Source organism: Hylobates moloch, unplaced genomic scaffold (genome assembly GCF_009828535.3).
Source record: "Hylobates moloch isolate HMO894 unplaced genomic scaffold, HMol_V3 SCAFFOLD_22, whole genome shotgun sequence".
In the NCBI taxonomy this organism is placed as follows: Eukaryota; Metazoa; Chordata; class Mammalia; order Primates; family Hylobatidae; genus Hylobates; species Hylobates moloch.
The window spans coordinates 44,698,246-44,713,411 of NW_026652297.1; the positions used below are offsets into that span (position 1 = coordinate 44,698,246).

The following is a 15,166-nucleotide window of genomic DNA, read 5'->3' on the forward strand; positions in this document are numbered from 1 at the left end:
TTGGTGAATACTTTTCCCTTTTTTTTTTTTTTTGAGACAGAGTCTCACTCTGCTGCCAGGCTGGAGTGCAGTGGCGTGATCTTGGTTCACCGCAACCTCTGCCTCCCGAGTTCAAGCGATTCTCTTGCCTCAGCCTCCGGAGTAGCTGGCACTACAGGCATGTGCCACCACGCCCAGCTAATTTTTGTCTCGTTCTGTCGCCCAGGCTGGAGTACAATGGCGGGCTCTCGGCTCACTGCAACCTGCACCTCCCGGGTTCACGCCATTCTCCTGCCTCAGCCTCCCGAGTAGCTGGGACTACAGGATCCTGCTACCATGCTGGCTAATTTTTTTAATTTTTAGTAGAGACGAGGTTTCACTGTGTTAGACAGGATGGTCTCTATCTCTTGACCTCATGATCCACCCGCCTTGGCCTCCCAAAGTGCTGGGATTACAGGCGTGAGCCACTGCGCCCGGCCAATACTTTCTTCTATAGTCTGTGTGGCTTACAGTCTAAGTCCTGCATGGTCTTCAGTTTCATTGATATGAATAAGAAATTATGCAAGTTCTAGGCCATATAGTTCTCAAGTTGGTTGTCTTATTGTTGTCATTTATTTAAGACAGATACCATATTTTAAATGTTTTTTTCCTCCCCGTAAATGAATGAGAACACTGTTGAGTGCATGACATTGTAAATCGTGGATGACTTATACAGTATTTTCTTAATTTGGTGACATATGTACTTAGCAATTACATGGAGTTATTCTAATATGATGAAAAGGCTGGGATTCACTTTCCTTGAAAATGACAAGTGGCCATAGGAGGATGCTCCCATGAAGACCTGGCCCCATAGTTCAGGTGAGTGGGAAGATGCATACACGTACCACGCTTGTATGTCCAAACAACAGAAGAGGAAAAAGTCACCTCCCTAACTTCCAATGACATGATTTATAGAAGCCACCTGAAACTTGACACGAGTATGTCTGGAATGGTGGCACCAAGGCTCCAGCAGAACAATAAAGTGCTTGCCTCTCTTAAGCAAGCTGAATCCAAAAGTCCCAGAGAGGGAAATACAGGATTTCCCCTGGCCGTCAGCACAGTGAGTCAGCGTCTCCTGCGCTAAACAATGGATGAATACACAGCCACTTAGAGATCTTTCATCTTTATCCTTTTTTAGCAAAGCATGTGCCTTCTTTTCATAGGTAGGATCACTGACGCCTCACGCTCTGCCCCCTCTTCACCATCATCTGTTAAACAGGAAATCTGCAACATTCTTTTCAGTAAACGGGAGGGGTCTGCTGTCAACCAAAATGAAGGCAAAAAGTTTTAACTCAGGCCAGTCTTTCCGAAGCTGGGTAAAATGATAAGGAAATGGAAAGTAACACCTGGAACAACTGGTGATCTGCTCCAAAGACAGACATAATTCATTATGAGTGAACTAAATTATATCTGGAGGCCATGCCCTGGATTGCTTAAATGCGTGTTTACATAGGACATTTTAGACATGGTTATTCAAATAAAATATAAACCTAAAACCTGGAAATTTACCTATTTAAAAGAAATGCATGGACCATAGTTTTCACATAAATTCTTCTATTCTTAAACCCAGCATACAAAAGAGGAGAAAATTATATTTTAAAATTCATACTTCTATGGACTCAATGCCATCATTCATCACCACTCAACAACGGCCATGAAAACCTACCAATCTGAGCAATGTCAGCCCCGTCTCATGTACTCTACACTGTCCTCATCAACATACAGAGAGGAGGAGAATAAGTTTAAGTCAGGGTATCTGCCTTAAATGAATGGCAGATGTAAGTCTCACTTTCTTTTTTTTTTTTTTCAGACAGAGTCTTGCTCAGTCACCCAGGATGGAGTGCAATGCCACAATCTCAGCTCATTGCAACCTCCCTCTCTCAGGTTCAAGTGATTCTCCTGCCTCAGCGTCTTGAGTAGCTGGGATTACAGGTGCGCACCACCAAGCCCAACTAATTTTTTATTTTTGGTAGAGATGGTGTTTCACCATGTTGGTCAGGCTGGTCTCGAACTCCTGACCTCATGATCCATCTGCCTTGGCCTCCTAAAGTGCTGGGATTACAGGTGTGAGCCACCACATGTATGTCTCACTTTCTATGTTACAACATGGCACTCTTCTTTTCTAGGGAAAGCTGAAAATCTTGAGTATAATCCACACAGGGACCTAATAAATGCTCCTGAACACCAGTCAAGGGTATCATCCCTAGGTCTGTTGGTTAGGAATTGTATTTGTCTGCTAGTTTCAAAAACCGTAAACTCAATGACTTAAGCAACACAGGGTTTGTTTATTTTTCTCATGGGAGATTGGTAGTCAAGTGCTGGTATGGAGGCTTCATAATTTCGTCACGAAGTGAGTATTGTTTTAGTTTTGTACTTTCCCTCCTTAGAGTATGACCTTCATCCTCACTCTCAAAAGGACCTCAAGAGCCATCATGCAGGGAAAAAAGGGATAGAAAACAGTACATCAGCTGCATTCACCCTATTTATTTATTTATTTGAGACAGGGTCCCGCTCTGTTTCCCAGGCTGGAGTGCAATGGCACGATCATGGCTCCCTGCAGCCTTGAGTTCCTGGGTTCAAGTGATCCTCCCACCTCAGTCTCCCCAATAGCTGGGCCTTCAGGCGGGGGGAGGGAGGGTGCGATGAGTACCTTTTAAAGAGCTTTTCTGGAAATCCTACTCAGTGGTTTCCTCTTATATCTAAATGGCCAGAAAACAGTCACCTGGACACATCTCACTGCAAGCAAGGCTTGGAGAATATGATGTTAGGCCTTTTTAGAAATGAAAGGGAGGAAATAGATAATTTGCAGGCTACAGTTTCTGCTACGATACAGAAGTGCACTGCAATGCCCATTCCTGCTCAGAAGCCTGTCTGGACAAAGCTCCTCTGTTTCCCCATGAAGTAGTACTTAGTTAGCAGCTGGTTTCAAAATAATAATAGCTGCCATGCATGGAGCATCACTTCAACTTTATGAGTTCTATTTTTAATTTTGGCAATAATTACTCGTTTACACAATACTTTTAACAATCATTAAGAAAATAAAATTCTTCTAGTGTTAAATGTGCATAAAAATATCTAGATCATGAAGTGTTTCTATGTTGCCTTATGTTCATTGTTCTCTCCTGCATTGTTTAGGAGTTTTTTTTTTTTTTTTTTGAGATAGTGTCTTGCTCTGTCACCCAGGCTAGGGTGCCGTGGCATGATCTTGGTTCACTGCAACCTCAGCCTCCCGGGTTCAAGCAGTTCTCCTGCCTCAGCCACCCGGGTAGCTGGGATTACAGGTGTCTGCCACGGGGCTTGGCTAATTTTTGTATTTTTAGTAGAGACAGGGTCTCACCATCTTGGCCAGGCTGGTCTCAAACTGCTGACCTTGTGATCCACCCACCTTGGGCTCCCAAAGTGCTGGGATTACAGGCGTGAGGATTTTCAGCAATGTTGAGTTACAAACTGCTTGGGCTAGCCATAAGTAACTCATTCAAATAAAGTTCTACACTGAAACTTTCTAGGACTCTTCAATCTGTTAATCTAGGGACAGTTCCATTTCTTTGGATTTTTTGCCTATATCAAAAAAAAAAAAAAAGATCCCTATAGCTCTGCCCAGTTAGACGTTAATTATTTCTCTTTCAGAAATAGTGTCTAATGGCTTGCACCAACTCAGGGACATTTCAAATATCACAAAAATAGCACTGGACTTAACTTTTCTCAAGAGACTTCATTTCTGTTTTCACTTGTCAAGTCGCCATTTTATATTCTTCATATATGCCTTTAGGTCTTAAATGATATAGGCATTTTCTTCAGAATTTTCATTGTGATGTAAAGTAGTTAAGCCTTTCTTCCATCACACATTAAACGGAAAAACACATTTACTAGGAAGCATGTTGTAGGAATCATTTATTTTTGCTTCCACTTGAACCCATGTTGATGCATAATACTTAGGGTTAGAAATGTAAAGCAGTCAGTTGCATTTAATTTCAGGAATCTCAACTTGCCCACTAATGTATATAGTTAATCCTCATTATTAAGATTTCATATTTGTGAATTTCCCTACTAGCTAGAATGTATCTGTAACTCTTCAATCAATACCTGTAGTGCCGTTTGGTCATTTGCAGACATGCACAAGTGGGGAAAAACTGAGGTCTAACAAAGTGATATTCTGCTCTCATGTTCTGTACTCTCTATTAACAAGTGTCCTTTTTCCGGTCTGTTTAGAGCCACCTTTTCTGCATTTTTGTTCTTTTTGCTGGTAGTTTTTCTGTTACCCTCACCCCCACAGGGTAGTGACATTCCGTCCTCCTAAGGGCAAGAAAGCTGACATTTCTCTTACAGAGAAAATATGTTGACAGGCAACTTTGTTCAAGAATGTATGTAGGCCGGGCGCGGTGGCTCACGCTTGTAATCCTAGCACTTTGGGAGGCCAAGGCGGGAGGATCACGAGGTCAGGAGATCAAGACCACGGAGAAACCCCGTCTCTACTAAAAATACAAAAAAATTAGCCGGGCGTGGTGGCGGGCGCCTGTAGTCCCAGCTACTTGGGAGGCTGAGGCAGGAGAATGGTGTGAACCCAGGAGGCGGAGCTTGCAGTGAGCCGAGATTGCGCCACTGCACTCCAGCCTGGGCCACAGAGTGAGACTCCGTCTCAAAAAAAAAAAAAAAAAAAAGAATGTATGTAGTGCTGCTGGCCATGAGTTCAATGTTAATCATTCAACAATATATGTTAAATAACGTGTCTTTAAGCAGAGACACATGTAAAATAAGGTATGTATTGATTTGTTGATGAAAATGTTGTGAGCAGAGGCTCGTGGGACCCTCACCCTACATTTCCCCTAAGAGCAGTGATTCAGTATTCACTAATTCAGTGTTCCTGGTGACTTTATAGAACATAACTACCACAGATAACAAGAATTAATAGTTTTCCGATTTAGGTGGCCCCTACATTAGACCTTTCACAATCAAACCAGAAGATGCAGACCTTTATTTTTCTTGATTTCATGCCTCCACGGTCTAACTACCCATGTTACGAAACTCAAGAGGTCATTATTCTCAGCTATAGAAAAAGAGCCCACAGAAAAAGGAGATTTTCCAACAATCCTTTTCTGAATAATAAGATTGACAGAATGTAATTTTGTGCTCTTTTAGTGGGTGTTGGAGTCTGAATCTTTGTCATCATTTCTGTTTTCCAGTTATCTACATGGAGCTGCTTTTCATAGAAAAACAGTCTCTTTCTAATAGCACGCATAGGTAACTCTGGTAGCCAAGGTTTTCCAGTAATTCTAGTGGGTGGTGTCACTAGAAGCTGAGCACCATACTACATTCTTTCTCTCTCATTCCTTTCTTTCTTTTTTTTTTTTGAAATAGGGTCTTGCTCTGTCACTTAGGCCAGAGTGCATTGGCATGGTTATGGCTCACTGCAGCCTCAAACTCCTGGGCTCAAGCAATCCTCCTGCCTCAACCTCGCATGTAACTGGGACCACAGGTTCATGCCACCATGGCCAGCTAATTTTTTTACTTTTTGTAGAGATGAGGTCTCACTTTGTTGCCCAGGCTGGTCTCAAACTCCTGGCCTCAAGCAATTCCCCCACCTCAGCCTCCAGAAGTTCTAGGATTACGGGTATGAGCCACCGTGCCTGCTACATTCTCTACCTTCTCTTCTTTATCTCTCTCTCTCTCTTTTTTACATACACATAATGTACACAGAAACCTACCCAAGGCTCTGCTCACTTAAGACTATTCAACACCACTAATTTATATAATGAACATTTACCTAGTATTCATTGTGGACTATGTAGATAATTCTGGGAGACAAAAAAGTGACTGATTTCTCAGGGAATGTAGGGTCTGATGGAGCAGTAACCAAGAGCAATCAAGAAATATTTTTTAAAAAGAAAGAGAAAGGAAGAGAGAAGGAGAGAAGAAAAGGAAGGAAGAGATGAAAGAAGGAGCAAAGAAAGAAAGAACTAAAGAAAGAGAAAGAAAGAGAGAGAGGAAGGAAGGAAGGAAGGAAAAGAAGAAGGGAGGGAGGGAGGAAGGAATGAAGGGAGGGAGGGGCCGGGCACAGTGGCTCACACCTGTAATCCCAGCAGCTTGGGAGGCGGAGGCAGGTGGTTTGCTTGAGGCCAGGAGTTCAAGACCAGCCTAGCCAACATAGCAAAACCCTGTCTCTTCTAAAATACAAAAATTAGCCAGTCGTGATGGTGGGTGCCTGTAATCCCAGCTACTCGGGAGGCTGAGGCGGGAGAATCGCTTGAACTAGGAGGCAGATGTTGCAGTGAGCCGGGATCACGCCACTGCCTTCCAGCTTGGGTGACAGAGCGAGACTCCATCAAAAAAAGAAAGAAGGAAAGAGAGAAAGAGAGAGAGAGAGATAGGAAAAAAGAAAGAGAAAGAGTACACTTATCTTTGAGCCCTTTTGCCATTTGCTTCTTACCTAGATAAAGCTGCAAGCCTGTGAGTGATATAAAACAGGGGTGTGTGCTTACAACTGTGTGTGTTTGCATGTGTTTGTGTGTGAGAGCATGTATCCTCAGCTTTCAGTTTCTTGGCCCTGTACAAAAATATTCTAGGTAAGGAAGTTGTTTTTAAAAACATATGAAGCAAGGCCTTCTGTGTGAGTTCATGGTTGCTGATTTCCACCTTAATTGGGAGTTGTTTCATGTTGCCTGGTGAACATTTTGCAAATGTCACAAGTTTCAGCTTTGTGTCTAAGATTGGTAAATCTCTATAATTTACCTAAAGTCACTGGTAATTTATCTTGTCTTGTACCGTGCTACTAAGAACTCAGGAGATGGCACTGAATTTACGGGAAGTATCAGATGATTAATTCTCAATGAGAATCTCAAATTCATCATATTCTTTTTTTTTCTGGTTGTGCATAATGAGATTAACTTACCCATGTATAAGATAAGGAGAAGCTAAAGACTGGTGTGTGAAACTCTAGCTTAGAGTGTTCAGGAGAGGAGTCATGCTTCTTTTGAGGATTTTCTGCCATCTTCCTTTACATTGTCTGTAGTACTCTGCTGCATGAAAAGAAGCCCCTAGATATTGCTCTCTTGAAAAACCATATAATAGCCTTGAATTTCATCCAACATCTCTTTCGTAATTCTAAGAGCTCAGCTTTGCACAAAAGATAAAAGACAAAAGCAAAGCAAAAACAAAAATACGAGCAAAAAAAAAAAAAAAGAAAGACAAAGGGAAACAGAAATGAGTCAACCAGATGTAGGAAAGGAGAGAAAACCTTGGCAACAGCTATAAAACTACCATAAAAAAACACATTATATTTCTATTCAACCTACTTCCAGAAGTTATTTGAGATACCTAAATTGCCCTATCTAATGCCTAAGTTCGTGCCTGACCTACAAAATTAAATGTTAAATAATTAAAATAATGAACAGAAATGTAAAAAGTCATAACGAAAGGGAAGCAGTTATTAAGCTAGGAAATGTTGACTAAAGATATTTGCAAAAATTGAATGTCACAATTTAATTGTGAGTTTCTTGAAGCTGAAGCAAAAATTGAAAATCCATAACATACAAATTCCTTATTACCCCATGAATTCTGAGGAAACCATTACATCAAGAGATTCCATATCCTCTTAGAGTTTGGTCTCATAATAAAAAGTCCATTGTGTGAATTATGACTACAGACATCAGATTTTAATCAATGTATGCCCTTCTCCTGCCTTCAACTATATAAACAGAGCACAACTACCTTTTGTTTGAGCATTTTTATTGGAAGGTGATAATGATGAAGTTGCCATTGCAGTCCAGAGATGCAGGGTGCCAGGTCCCTTGGTGGATCTCTGATCAGCTGACTGTATTAGCGTGGGGCAGTGCTTGGTCTCAGCTCACCCAGCTTTTCCAGCTTCCACTGGATCTAGTACTTTTGCTTCTTTGGACCACAAATCAGGTGTATGTATGCAAGTCTGCAGCAAAGTACCCTTATTTCTGTTGCAGGTCACTGACACTGTCAAGGTCAGAGGTGGTGAGAGACGCAGATTGCAAGTATCTTTTTAAGTTCCAATTCGTCCCCCACACCAAGTTCAGCTTGCCTTCACTCTCGCCTGAGTCACTTCGAGTTTGGTTCTACTGACCTACAGGAAGCTTATTCCCACCACTGAATTCAAGGGACAGTCTTCCCATATGTCTTTACCAGCTCTCGCAAATGAGTAAGATCTAATTCCTATAAAAAATTTCTTATTCCATGTCATTCTTAGTAGTTTTGCTTGCCTGATTTGATATCTAAATCGCCCCATCCAATGCCTAAGTTGGTGCCTGGAATTATGGTACTGTCGTAATGTGAAACTAAAACATGGAGCGTTCTCTTTGGGATTATGTAGTGGGCAAAAACTGGAATGCCTTTGATAGTAGCATTAAAGGATAGTAAGAAAATTGTCATTGAACACTGAATACAAAGAAATTTATGTTATGTAACGGCAGAAATTTTACCAAAACTATGGTCTGTGGTAACATAGAGAATAGAAAATATGACTAATGAACTAGAAATGCCAATTAATTTATTTTAGCTACATATGATAAGGTATCAATAGATAAAGATAAGCTAAAATAAAGTACTATGTCTGTTTTTAAGCAGAAGTTGGAAACAATATTCAGGAGTCAGGCCTTGATGGATTTGAAACTAAAACTATTTTTTTATTTCTAACTTCTCTACATGGAACAAGACTCTCGAAGTAAGAAATAACCTCAGGATAAAGAAAAAAATCAAGAGTTTGGCTATAAGATCCTTTATTAAAACCTCAAAATGATTTAAGTACGTGCCTCATAAACCCTTTCAACTAAACCAAAAGTTGTCTAAGAAATATAAGGGTTTTGTCTTACAGCATCCAGATTCTCAGCCTAAGCCAGAATGTGGAGGAACGGATTCTGTTTAATGGAATGAGCCCTAATGAGATTTACAGAAAACCTATAAGATGTTTTACTATAATTATACTAGCAGAAGCATTCGATTCTTGGATTAAAAAGGATAGAGACAAAAAGCATCTTTGAACTCCTAACTTCCTGAAGGAAGCAATTAGAAAAAATTACTCATCTGCAAAAAATAAGCCTTTTTTTTTTTGAGACAGAGTCTTGCTCTGTCGCCCAGGCTGGAGTTCATTGGCACCATCTCGGCTCACTGTAACCTCCACCTCCCGGGTTCAAGCGATTCTCCTTCCTCAGTTTCTCAAGTGGCTGGGATTATAGGTGTGAGCCACCACGCCCCACTAATTTTTGGATTTTTAGTAGAGATGGGGTTTCACCATGTTGACCATGTTGGTCTCGAACTCCTGACCTCAGATCATCCACCCGCCTCGGCCTCCCAAAGTGCTAGGATTACAGGCGTGAGCCACTGCATCTGGCCTAAAATAAGCCATTTCTTATGAGAAAGAAGAGATATTTCAGAGTGCAGAGCTTAGAGTCCTGAGAGCAGAACTAAGATCAACAAAAAAACAGATCCAAGGAGCATCTAATTAAGATGTTAGTGATACATTTCTGATGAAATTTTGGAATTGCTGTGGACTAATGGCTGCTATATGTCCCCTATTTCTTTTCTTTTCCAATGAGAGTGTCTATTTTAATTATTTTTTGTTTTTATTTTTATATTTATATTTTAGAGACAGAGTCTCTCTATGTTGTTCAGGCTGGCCTCAAACTCCAGGGCTCAACAAAGCCTCCTGCCTCAACTTCCCCAGTAGCTGGGACTACAGGTGTATGCTCAGCGTCAATTATTTTTGTATTAGTTTGCCAGGGCTGTTACAACAAAGTGCCACCAACTGGGTGGCTTAGACAACAGAAATTTTTTGCTTCACAGTTCTGGAGCCTGGACTTCCAAAATCAAGGTGTTGGCAGAATTGGTTCCTTCTGAGGACTGTGAGGAAGGAATCTGTTCCACGCCTCTCTCCTTGGCTTATGGATGACCATCTTCTCCCTGTTCCTCTTCAGATTGTCTTTCTTCTATGTATGTCTGTGTCAAAGTTTCCCCTTTTTATAAGAATGGCAGGTGTATTGGATTAAAAGCCTACCCTACTCTAGTATGACCTCATCCTATTTACATATGCAATGACTCTACTTCCAAATCATTTCACATTCTGAGGTACTGGGGATTACAGCTTCAACATATGGATTTCAAGGGGCACAATTTAACCAATAACAATTCTTTTCCTGATCACCCTTGTATGTTGGGTGTGTGCACAGGAGCAGCTAACATGTTTACAGGTTTTCAGACAGGAAGAAAATGTTCTTGAGGAATTATACCCATAAACCTCTTCTACATCTGCATTTGATTTGTCTGAAGAGATCCTATATTTCAAGATCACTGCATTGGGATAAAATTACAGGGATCTTAGAGGAGTGCTAAGTGTATTTTGCAGGTGGGAAGGATGTGAATTGTTGTGGACCGAGGAGGTGGATTCTGGCAGACTGTAACCAAGGAGAGCCACAGTATCCCATCCTGTGTGATCTTCTGGAAAGGACCTTGCCACTTCTCCATCGAAAGTTGTGGTCTCATTATCTTTCCCTTGAATCCTTGCTGACCTTAACAAACTCATAGAATGTGGGAGATGTGATAGTCTATTATTGATGACTCAAACTCATGTAAGCATCGTTACAGCCTCTGTCTATTATTGATGACTCAAACTCATATAAGCATCATTACAGCCTCTGTCTGGATATCTTGGAGAATTTGTTCTTGGGAGATTCCTTTTCGGAATCCGTTTGCCTTAGTGTGAAAAGCACAAGGAAAGACCATATGCACAAACTCCACCTACATTTCCAGCCAATGCCAGCATGATCTTTCAGCCACGTGAATGAGTTTATCTTGCAATATGCAACCAATTTAAGCTTTAGATGACTGAAGCCCCTAACAACGCCTGCCTTCAAGCATTTGAAAAATTAGAATAGAAAACCACAATGTGTGATGTTCCCCTTCCTGTGTCCATGTGTTCTCATTGTTCAATTCCCACCTATGAGTGAGAACAAGCCTGCACATTGTGCACATGTACCCTAAAACTTAAAGTATAATAATAATAAAATTTAAAAAAAGTGCTGCGAAAAATAAAGTACATGCATCTTTATTTCCTAAAAAAAAAAGAAAACCAAGTAGCTGAGCCCAGTTCCCCTCAGAACCACAACATTTACAAATAGTTTTAATGCATTACCATTCAAAATCTCACAGACGTGTGTGTGTGTGTGTGTGTGTGTGTATTGGTAAAAGGGATTTGAGGAAATGTTCAAGGATCATCTGAAAAAAAAAGAAGAAAATGTATTAGCAAAGAAAATTTTGAAAACAAAAGTAACGATGGGGGATTTACTAGTAAATTGAAACATTTTCAAGCTACAATGGTCAAAATGCTGACACTGGCACAGAAAGAGAGACATTATAGCAGGAGAGAGAGAGAGAGAGAGAGAGGAAGAGAGAGAGAGAAAGAGAGAGAGAACTCTATAGTTTACTTCAAGACGGAATGAAAGTTAACTATAATAAATAGGTTATTTTCAGATAACTATAAATTTAACTATAATTAGTGTAACCACAAAATAGAGTCTGTGGCTATAACCCTAGACATATCTACCATATTCTCTCTGCCAGATTATACTAATAGCCTCCTATCTTGTTCTTTTGCTTCTATTTAGACCCACTTCCAAGCCATTTTTCCACCAAGCAGACAAAGTGAACATATCATCTTCTCACTGGAAACTTTCCAAAAGTTCTAACGTTTGAAATCCAAACTCCTCCTCACGATTTATAAAGAACCATGGGATCTGGTCCTGTTATATTCCCAAGGTTGCATTCTGCATCACCTGCCATACTTGAGTCAGACTGGCCTTCTTTCTGTCATGGAATCCACCAAGCCTGCTCTCATTTCCAAGTCTTTGCACTCACCATTATTATCTCGACTTGCAATGAGGCTTCCCCACACATGCCTAAGACTGTCTCTTTCTTATCATTTCATTTCATTTCTAATGCCTCCTCCTGAAGTCTTCATCTGAAACTAAGTTTAAACAGGCACCCCTCACATGAATGGGCACTCAATTTTCAATTGTCCTATTTTTTTTTCTTCATGAACCTATCACTATCTGAAACAGCTTGTTTATTTAATTAGTAGACCATTTATGTTGATTATTGTAAATCTGCTGTGACTAGATTGCAAACTCAATGAAGGCAGGAATTTTGGCTCCATCATTTTTACAACCCCAGCACCTAGATCAGTGTTGGCTATGTAATGGTCATTTGGTAGAAATTTCTAGAATCATTTTATGGTTAGGATATTATTTCCACTATACAAATTGAAGAAAATATAATCAGAAAGAGTGATAAACTTGTCTGTAGACTTAAAAAAATCTACATTAAAAATTAAGAATAAAATATAAGATAAACAATAAAGAAAAGTATTTGCAAAATGTCTTAGAGGACGTTAAAATAATAAAATTTCATTTTTATTTAGGTAGAAATCAGGTGTATGACTGTATGCTGTATGTGTAGCGGGGATATAAATATACTTCTAGAAGGAATGGGAAAGCCTTAAAAGTATTCATGCACTTTGACCCTACAATTCTACTTATATGAATTTTCCCTTGAGAAATTAATTAGATGTAAATGAAGATTTATGGACACCAAAATTTACTGAAAAACCTTTTATAAATTAACAATAGCTAATTTGACAATAAAGTGCTTGTTATTTTATAGCGTCTCCATGTAATTAAATGTAAGGCTGACACTTAAAATCACGGTCACAGAAAAAATTCACATAGAATGAGTAAAAGAAGCCAATGTTTATATAGCCCTAAAATAAAGCATGATATAAGCTATATATTGCATAACATATGCTCCTAATTTTTAACAGCATATCCATATTTGCATGCCTCTGTTTTTAGGCATATGTGCACACAAAACCAACTAAAACAAAATACATCAACATGTTAACAGTTCATATTTGAGGCTGGTAATATTGTGATTGGTTTATACTTTTTGTATTTTCTAAATTGTTTTTATAAACTTCTATCACCTTTATAGTATTTTTTTTTTTTTTGAGACAGGGTCTCACTCTGTCACCCAGGCTGGAGTACAGTGGCACAATCACAGCTCACTGAAGCCTCAACCTCCTGGGCTCAGGAGACCCTCCCTCTTTAGCCTCCCAAGTAGCTGGGACTATAGGCACACACCATCACACCTGGCTAATTTTTGTATTTTTTGTAGAGACAGGGTTTTGCCATGTTGCCCAGGTTGGTATTGAACTCCTGGACTCAAAGTGGTCCTCCCACCTTGGCCTCCCAAAGTGCTGAGATTACAGGCATGAGCTACTGTGCTTGGACATAATAACTTTTAAAAAGAAAACAAATTATATGAAAAACAATTATATACTATGCTCAGAAAATTAGGGTTATTTATCTATGATTATGTAGTACATTGTGATGGATATTGGACGGTTTTGATTCTGGAAGCCTGAGTTTTGCCCACTGGAACAAACTTGATTTTTCTACACAAGCACCCTCGAGGATACTCAACACATCTGAGAGGCTGTATAGTTAGGAAACCAAAAGTAATATCAGTTCAAACTTAATTAAGCAGATGACATGATAAATTAGAACATAAACTGCCACACTCATTTTAGCAGAACCTAAACTCGGGTTTGAAAATGAAGTTATTTTCCAAGTCATAGGAAAAATTACAGTTGTTTGGGAATATCCTATCTCATTCTTTAAGCAATGGGGACAGCTAAAAGTAAATGAATGGGATCTTTTCACCTGATATATTTGGTTTATTTGGCCTTCTCAATTCTTCTTGGATTAACTAGTTATTGTTATCATTTCAAATATAAACCTTTGCTATAAGAATCACACAAACATACTACGTATTACTTAAATGTGATACAAAATCAAATTTATAATAAGGGTTTATTCAGAGATTATATGAATTTAGTTATACTACTAAATTCACGAAGTTCATGTGTTCATTGAACAGATATTTGTATATCCAGGCTATCTTCTAGGTGTTGGGTGAACCAGGTAAATAAACTTTACACTTTCAAATATTTATATATTGTATAAGGATAAGCAGATATACATATGATAAATATGCATACATAAACATTATAAATGTATGTATTTACTACATATGTAATGACCTAAAACTGTTTCAGACAGTGATAAATACTATGAATAAAAAAAACTGAATTATGCAATAAAGAGTTGGTTGTGGATGAACCAACCACAAATCACTTGAAAAATATTTAAAATATATGTTACTCGTCTCTCTAAACCCTGTTAGACTTTTTATCTAATTTATGATTCTCCTTCCTTGGCTGAATTTGTATGTCTTCTCTCTTTTTTATAGAGCTGTTCTCTCTCTGTTCTGTTAGGTCTAACACAGCTGGAAAATTCTGATTGAATTCTAAATTAATTTCCTGGGGCTGCCATATGAGTTACCACAAAATGGGTTGCATAAAACAACAGAAATTTGTTTGTTTGTTTTTTGAGATGGAGTCTCACTCTGTCACCCAGGCTGGAGTGCAGTGGCACGATCTCAGCTCACTGCGACCTCCATGTCCTGGGTTAAAATGATTCTCCTGACTCAAATTCCCAAGTAGCTGGGACTACAGACACACGCCACCATGCCCAGCTAATTTTTGTACTTTTAGTAGAGACGAGGTTTCACCATGTTGGCCAGGCTGGTCTTAGACTCCTGACCTCAAGTAATCTGCCGCCTTGGTCTCCCAAAGTGCTGAGATTACAGGCGTGAGCCACCGTGCCCAGCAAGAAATTTATTTTTTCATAGAAATGTATTCTCTCTATTCTGGAAGCTGGAAGTTAGACATCAAGATAGCAGCAGGGCACGTTCTCTCTGAAGGCTCTTGGGGAGAAATTCTCCTTTACTTCCGCTAGTTGCTGGTGGTGGCTGGAAATTCCTGAAATTTCTTGGCTTACAGATGCATCTCTCCAATACATGCCTTCACCTTCACATGGCCTTCTTCCTGGTGTGTCTGTGTCTAAAATTTCCCTCTTCTTTTAAGGATGCCATTAACTCATTAGGGCCCATCCTAACCCAGTACGCCTTTAACTTGATTTGATTATATTTGCAAAGATTATTTCCAAATAAGGTCGTATTCACAGACTTTGGAGGTTAGGATGCCAACTTATCTTTCTGGGGATACAATAATTGCCTC

At 39.5% G+C, this 15,166-nt stretch overlaps 1 long non-coding RNA gene across 3 annotated transcripts in view; it reads left to right on the top strand.

Annotated features, from left to right (window-relative positions):
* LOC131382291 (uncharacterized) overlaps nt 1-15,166 on the top strand; it is a 64,391-nt gene that overhangs the window by 14,334 nt on the left and 34,891 nt on the right. For all 3 annotated transcript variants that reach the window (XR_009211612.1, XR_009211611.1, XR_009211613.1), the window contains exons 2-3: nt 7,968-8,179; nt 9,623-9,715. This is a non-coding gene — a long non-coding RNA (uncharacterized LOC131382291). The remainder of the gene's footprint in view (nt 1-7,967; nt 8,180-9,622; nt 9,716-15,166) is intronic.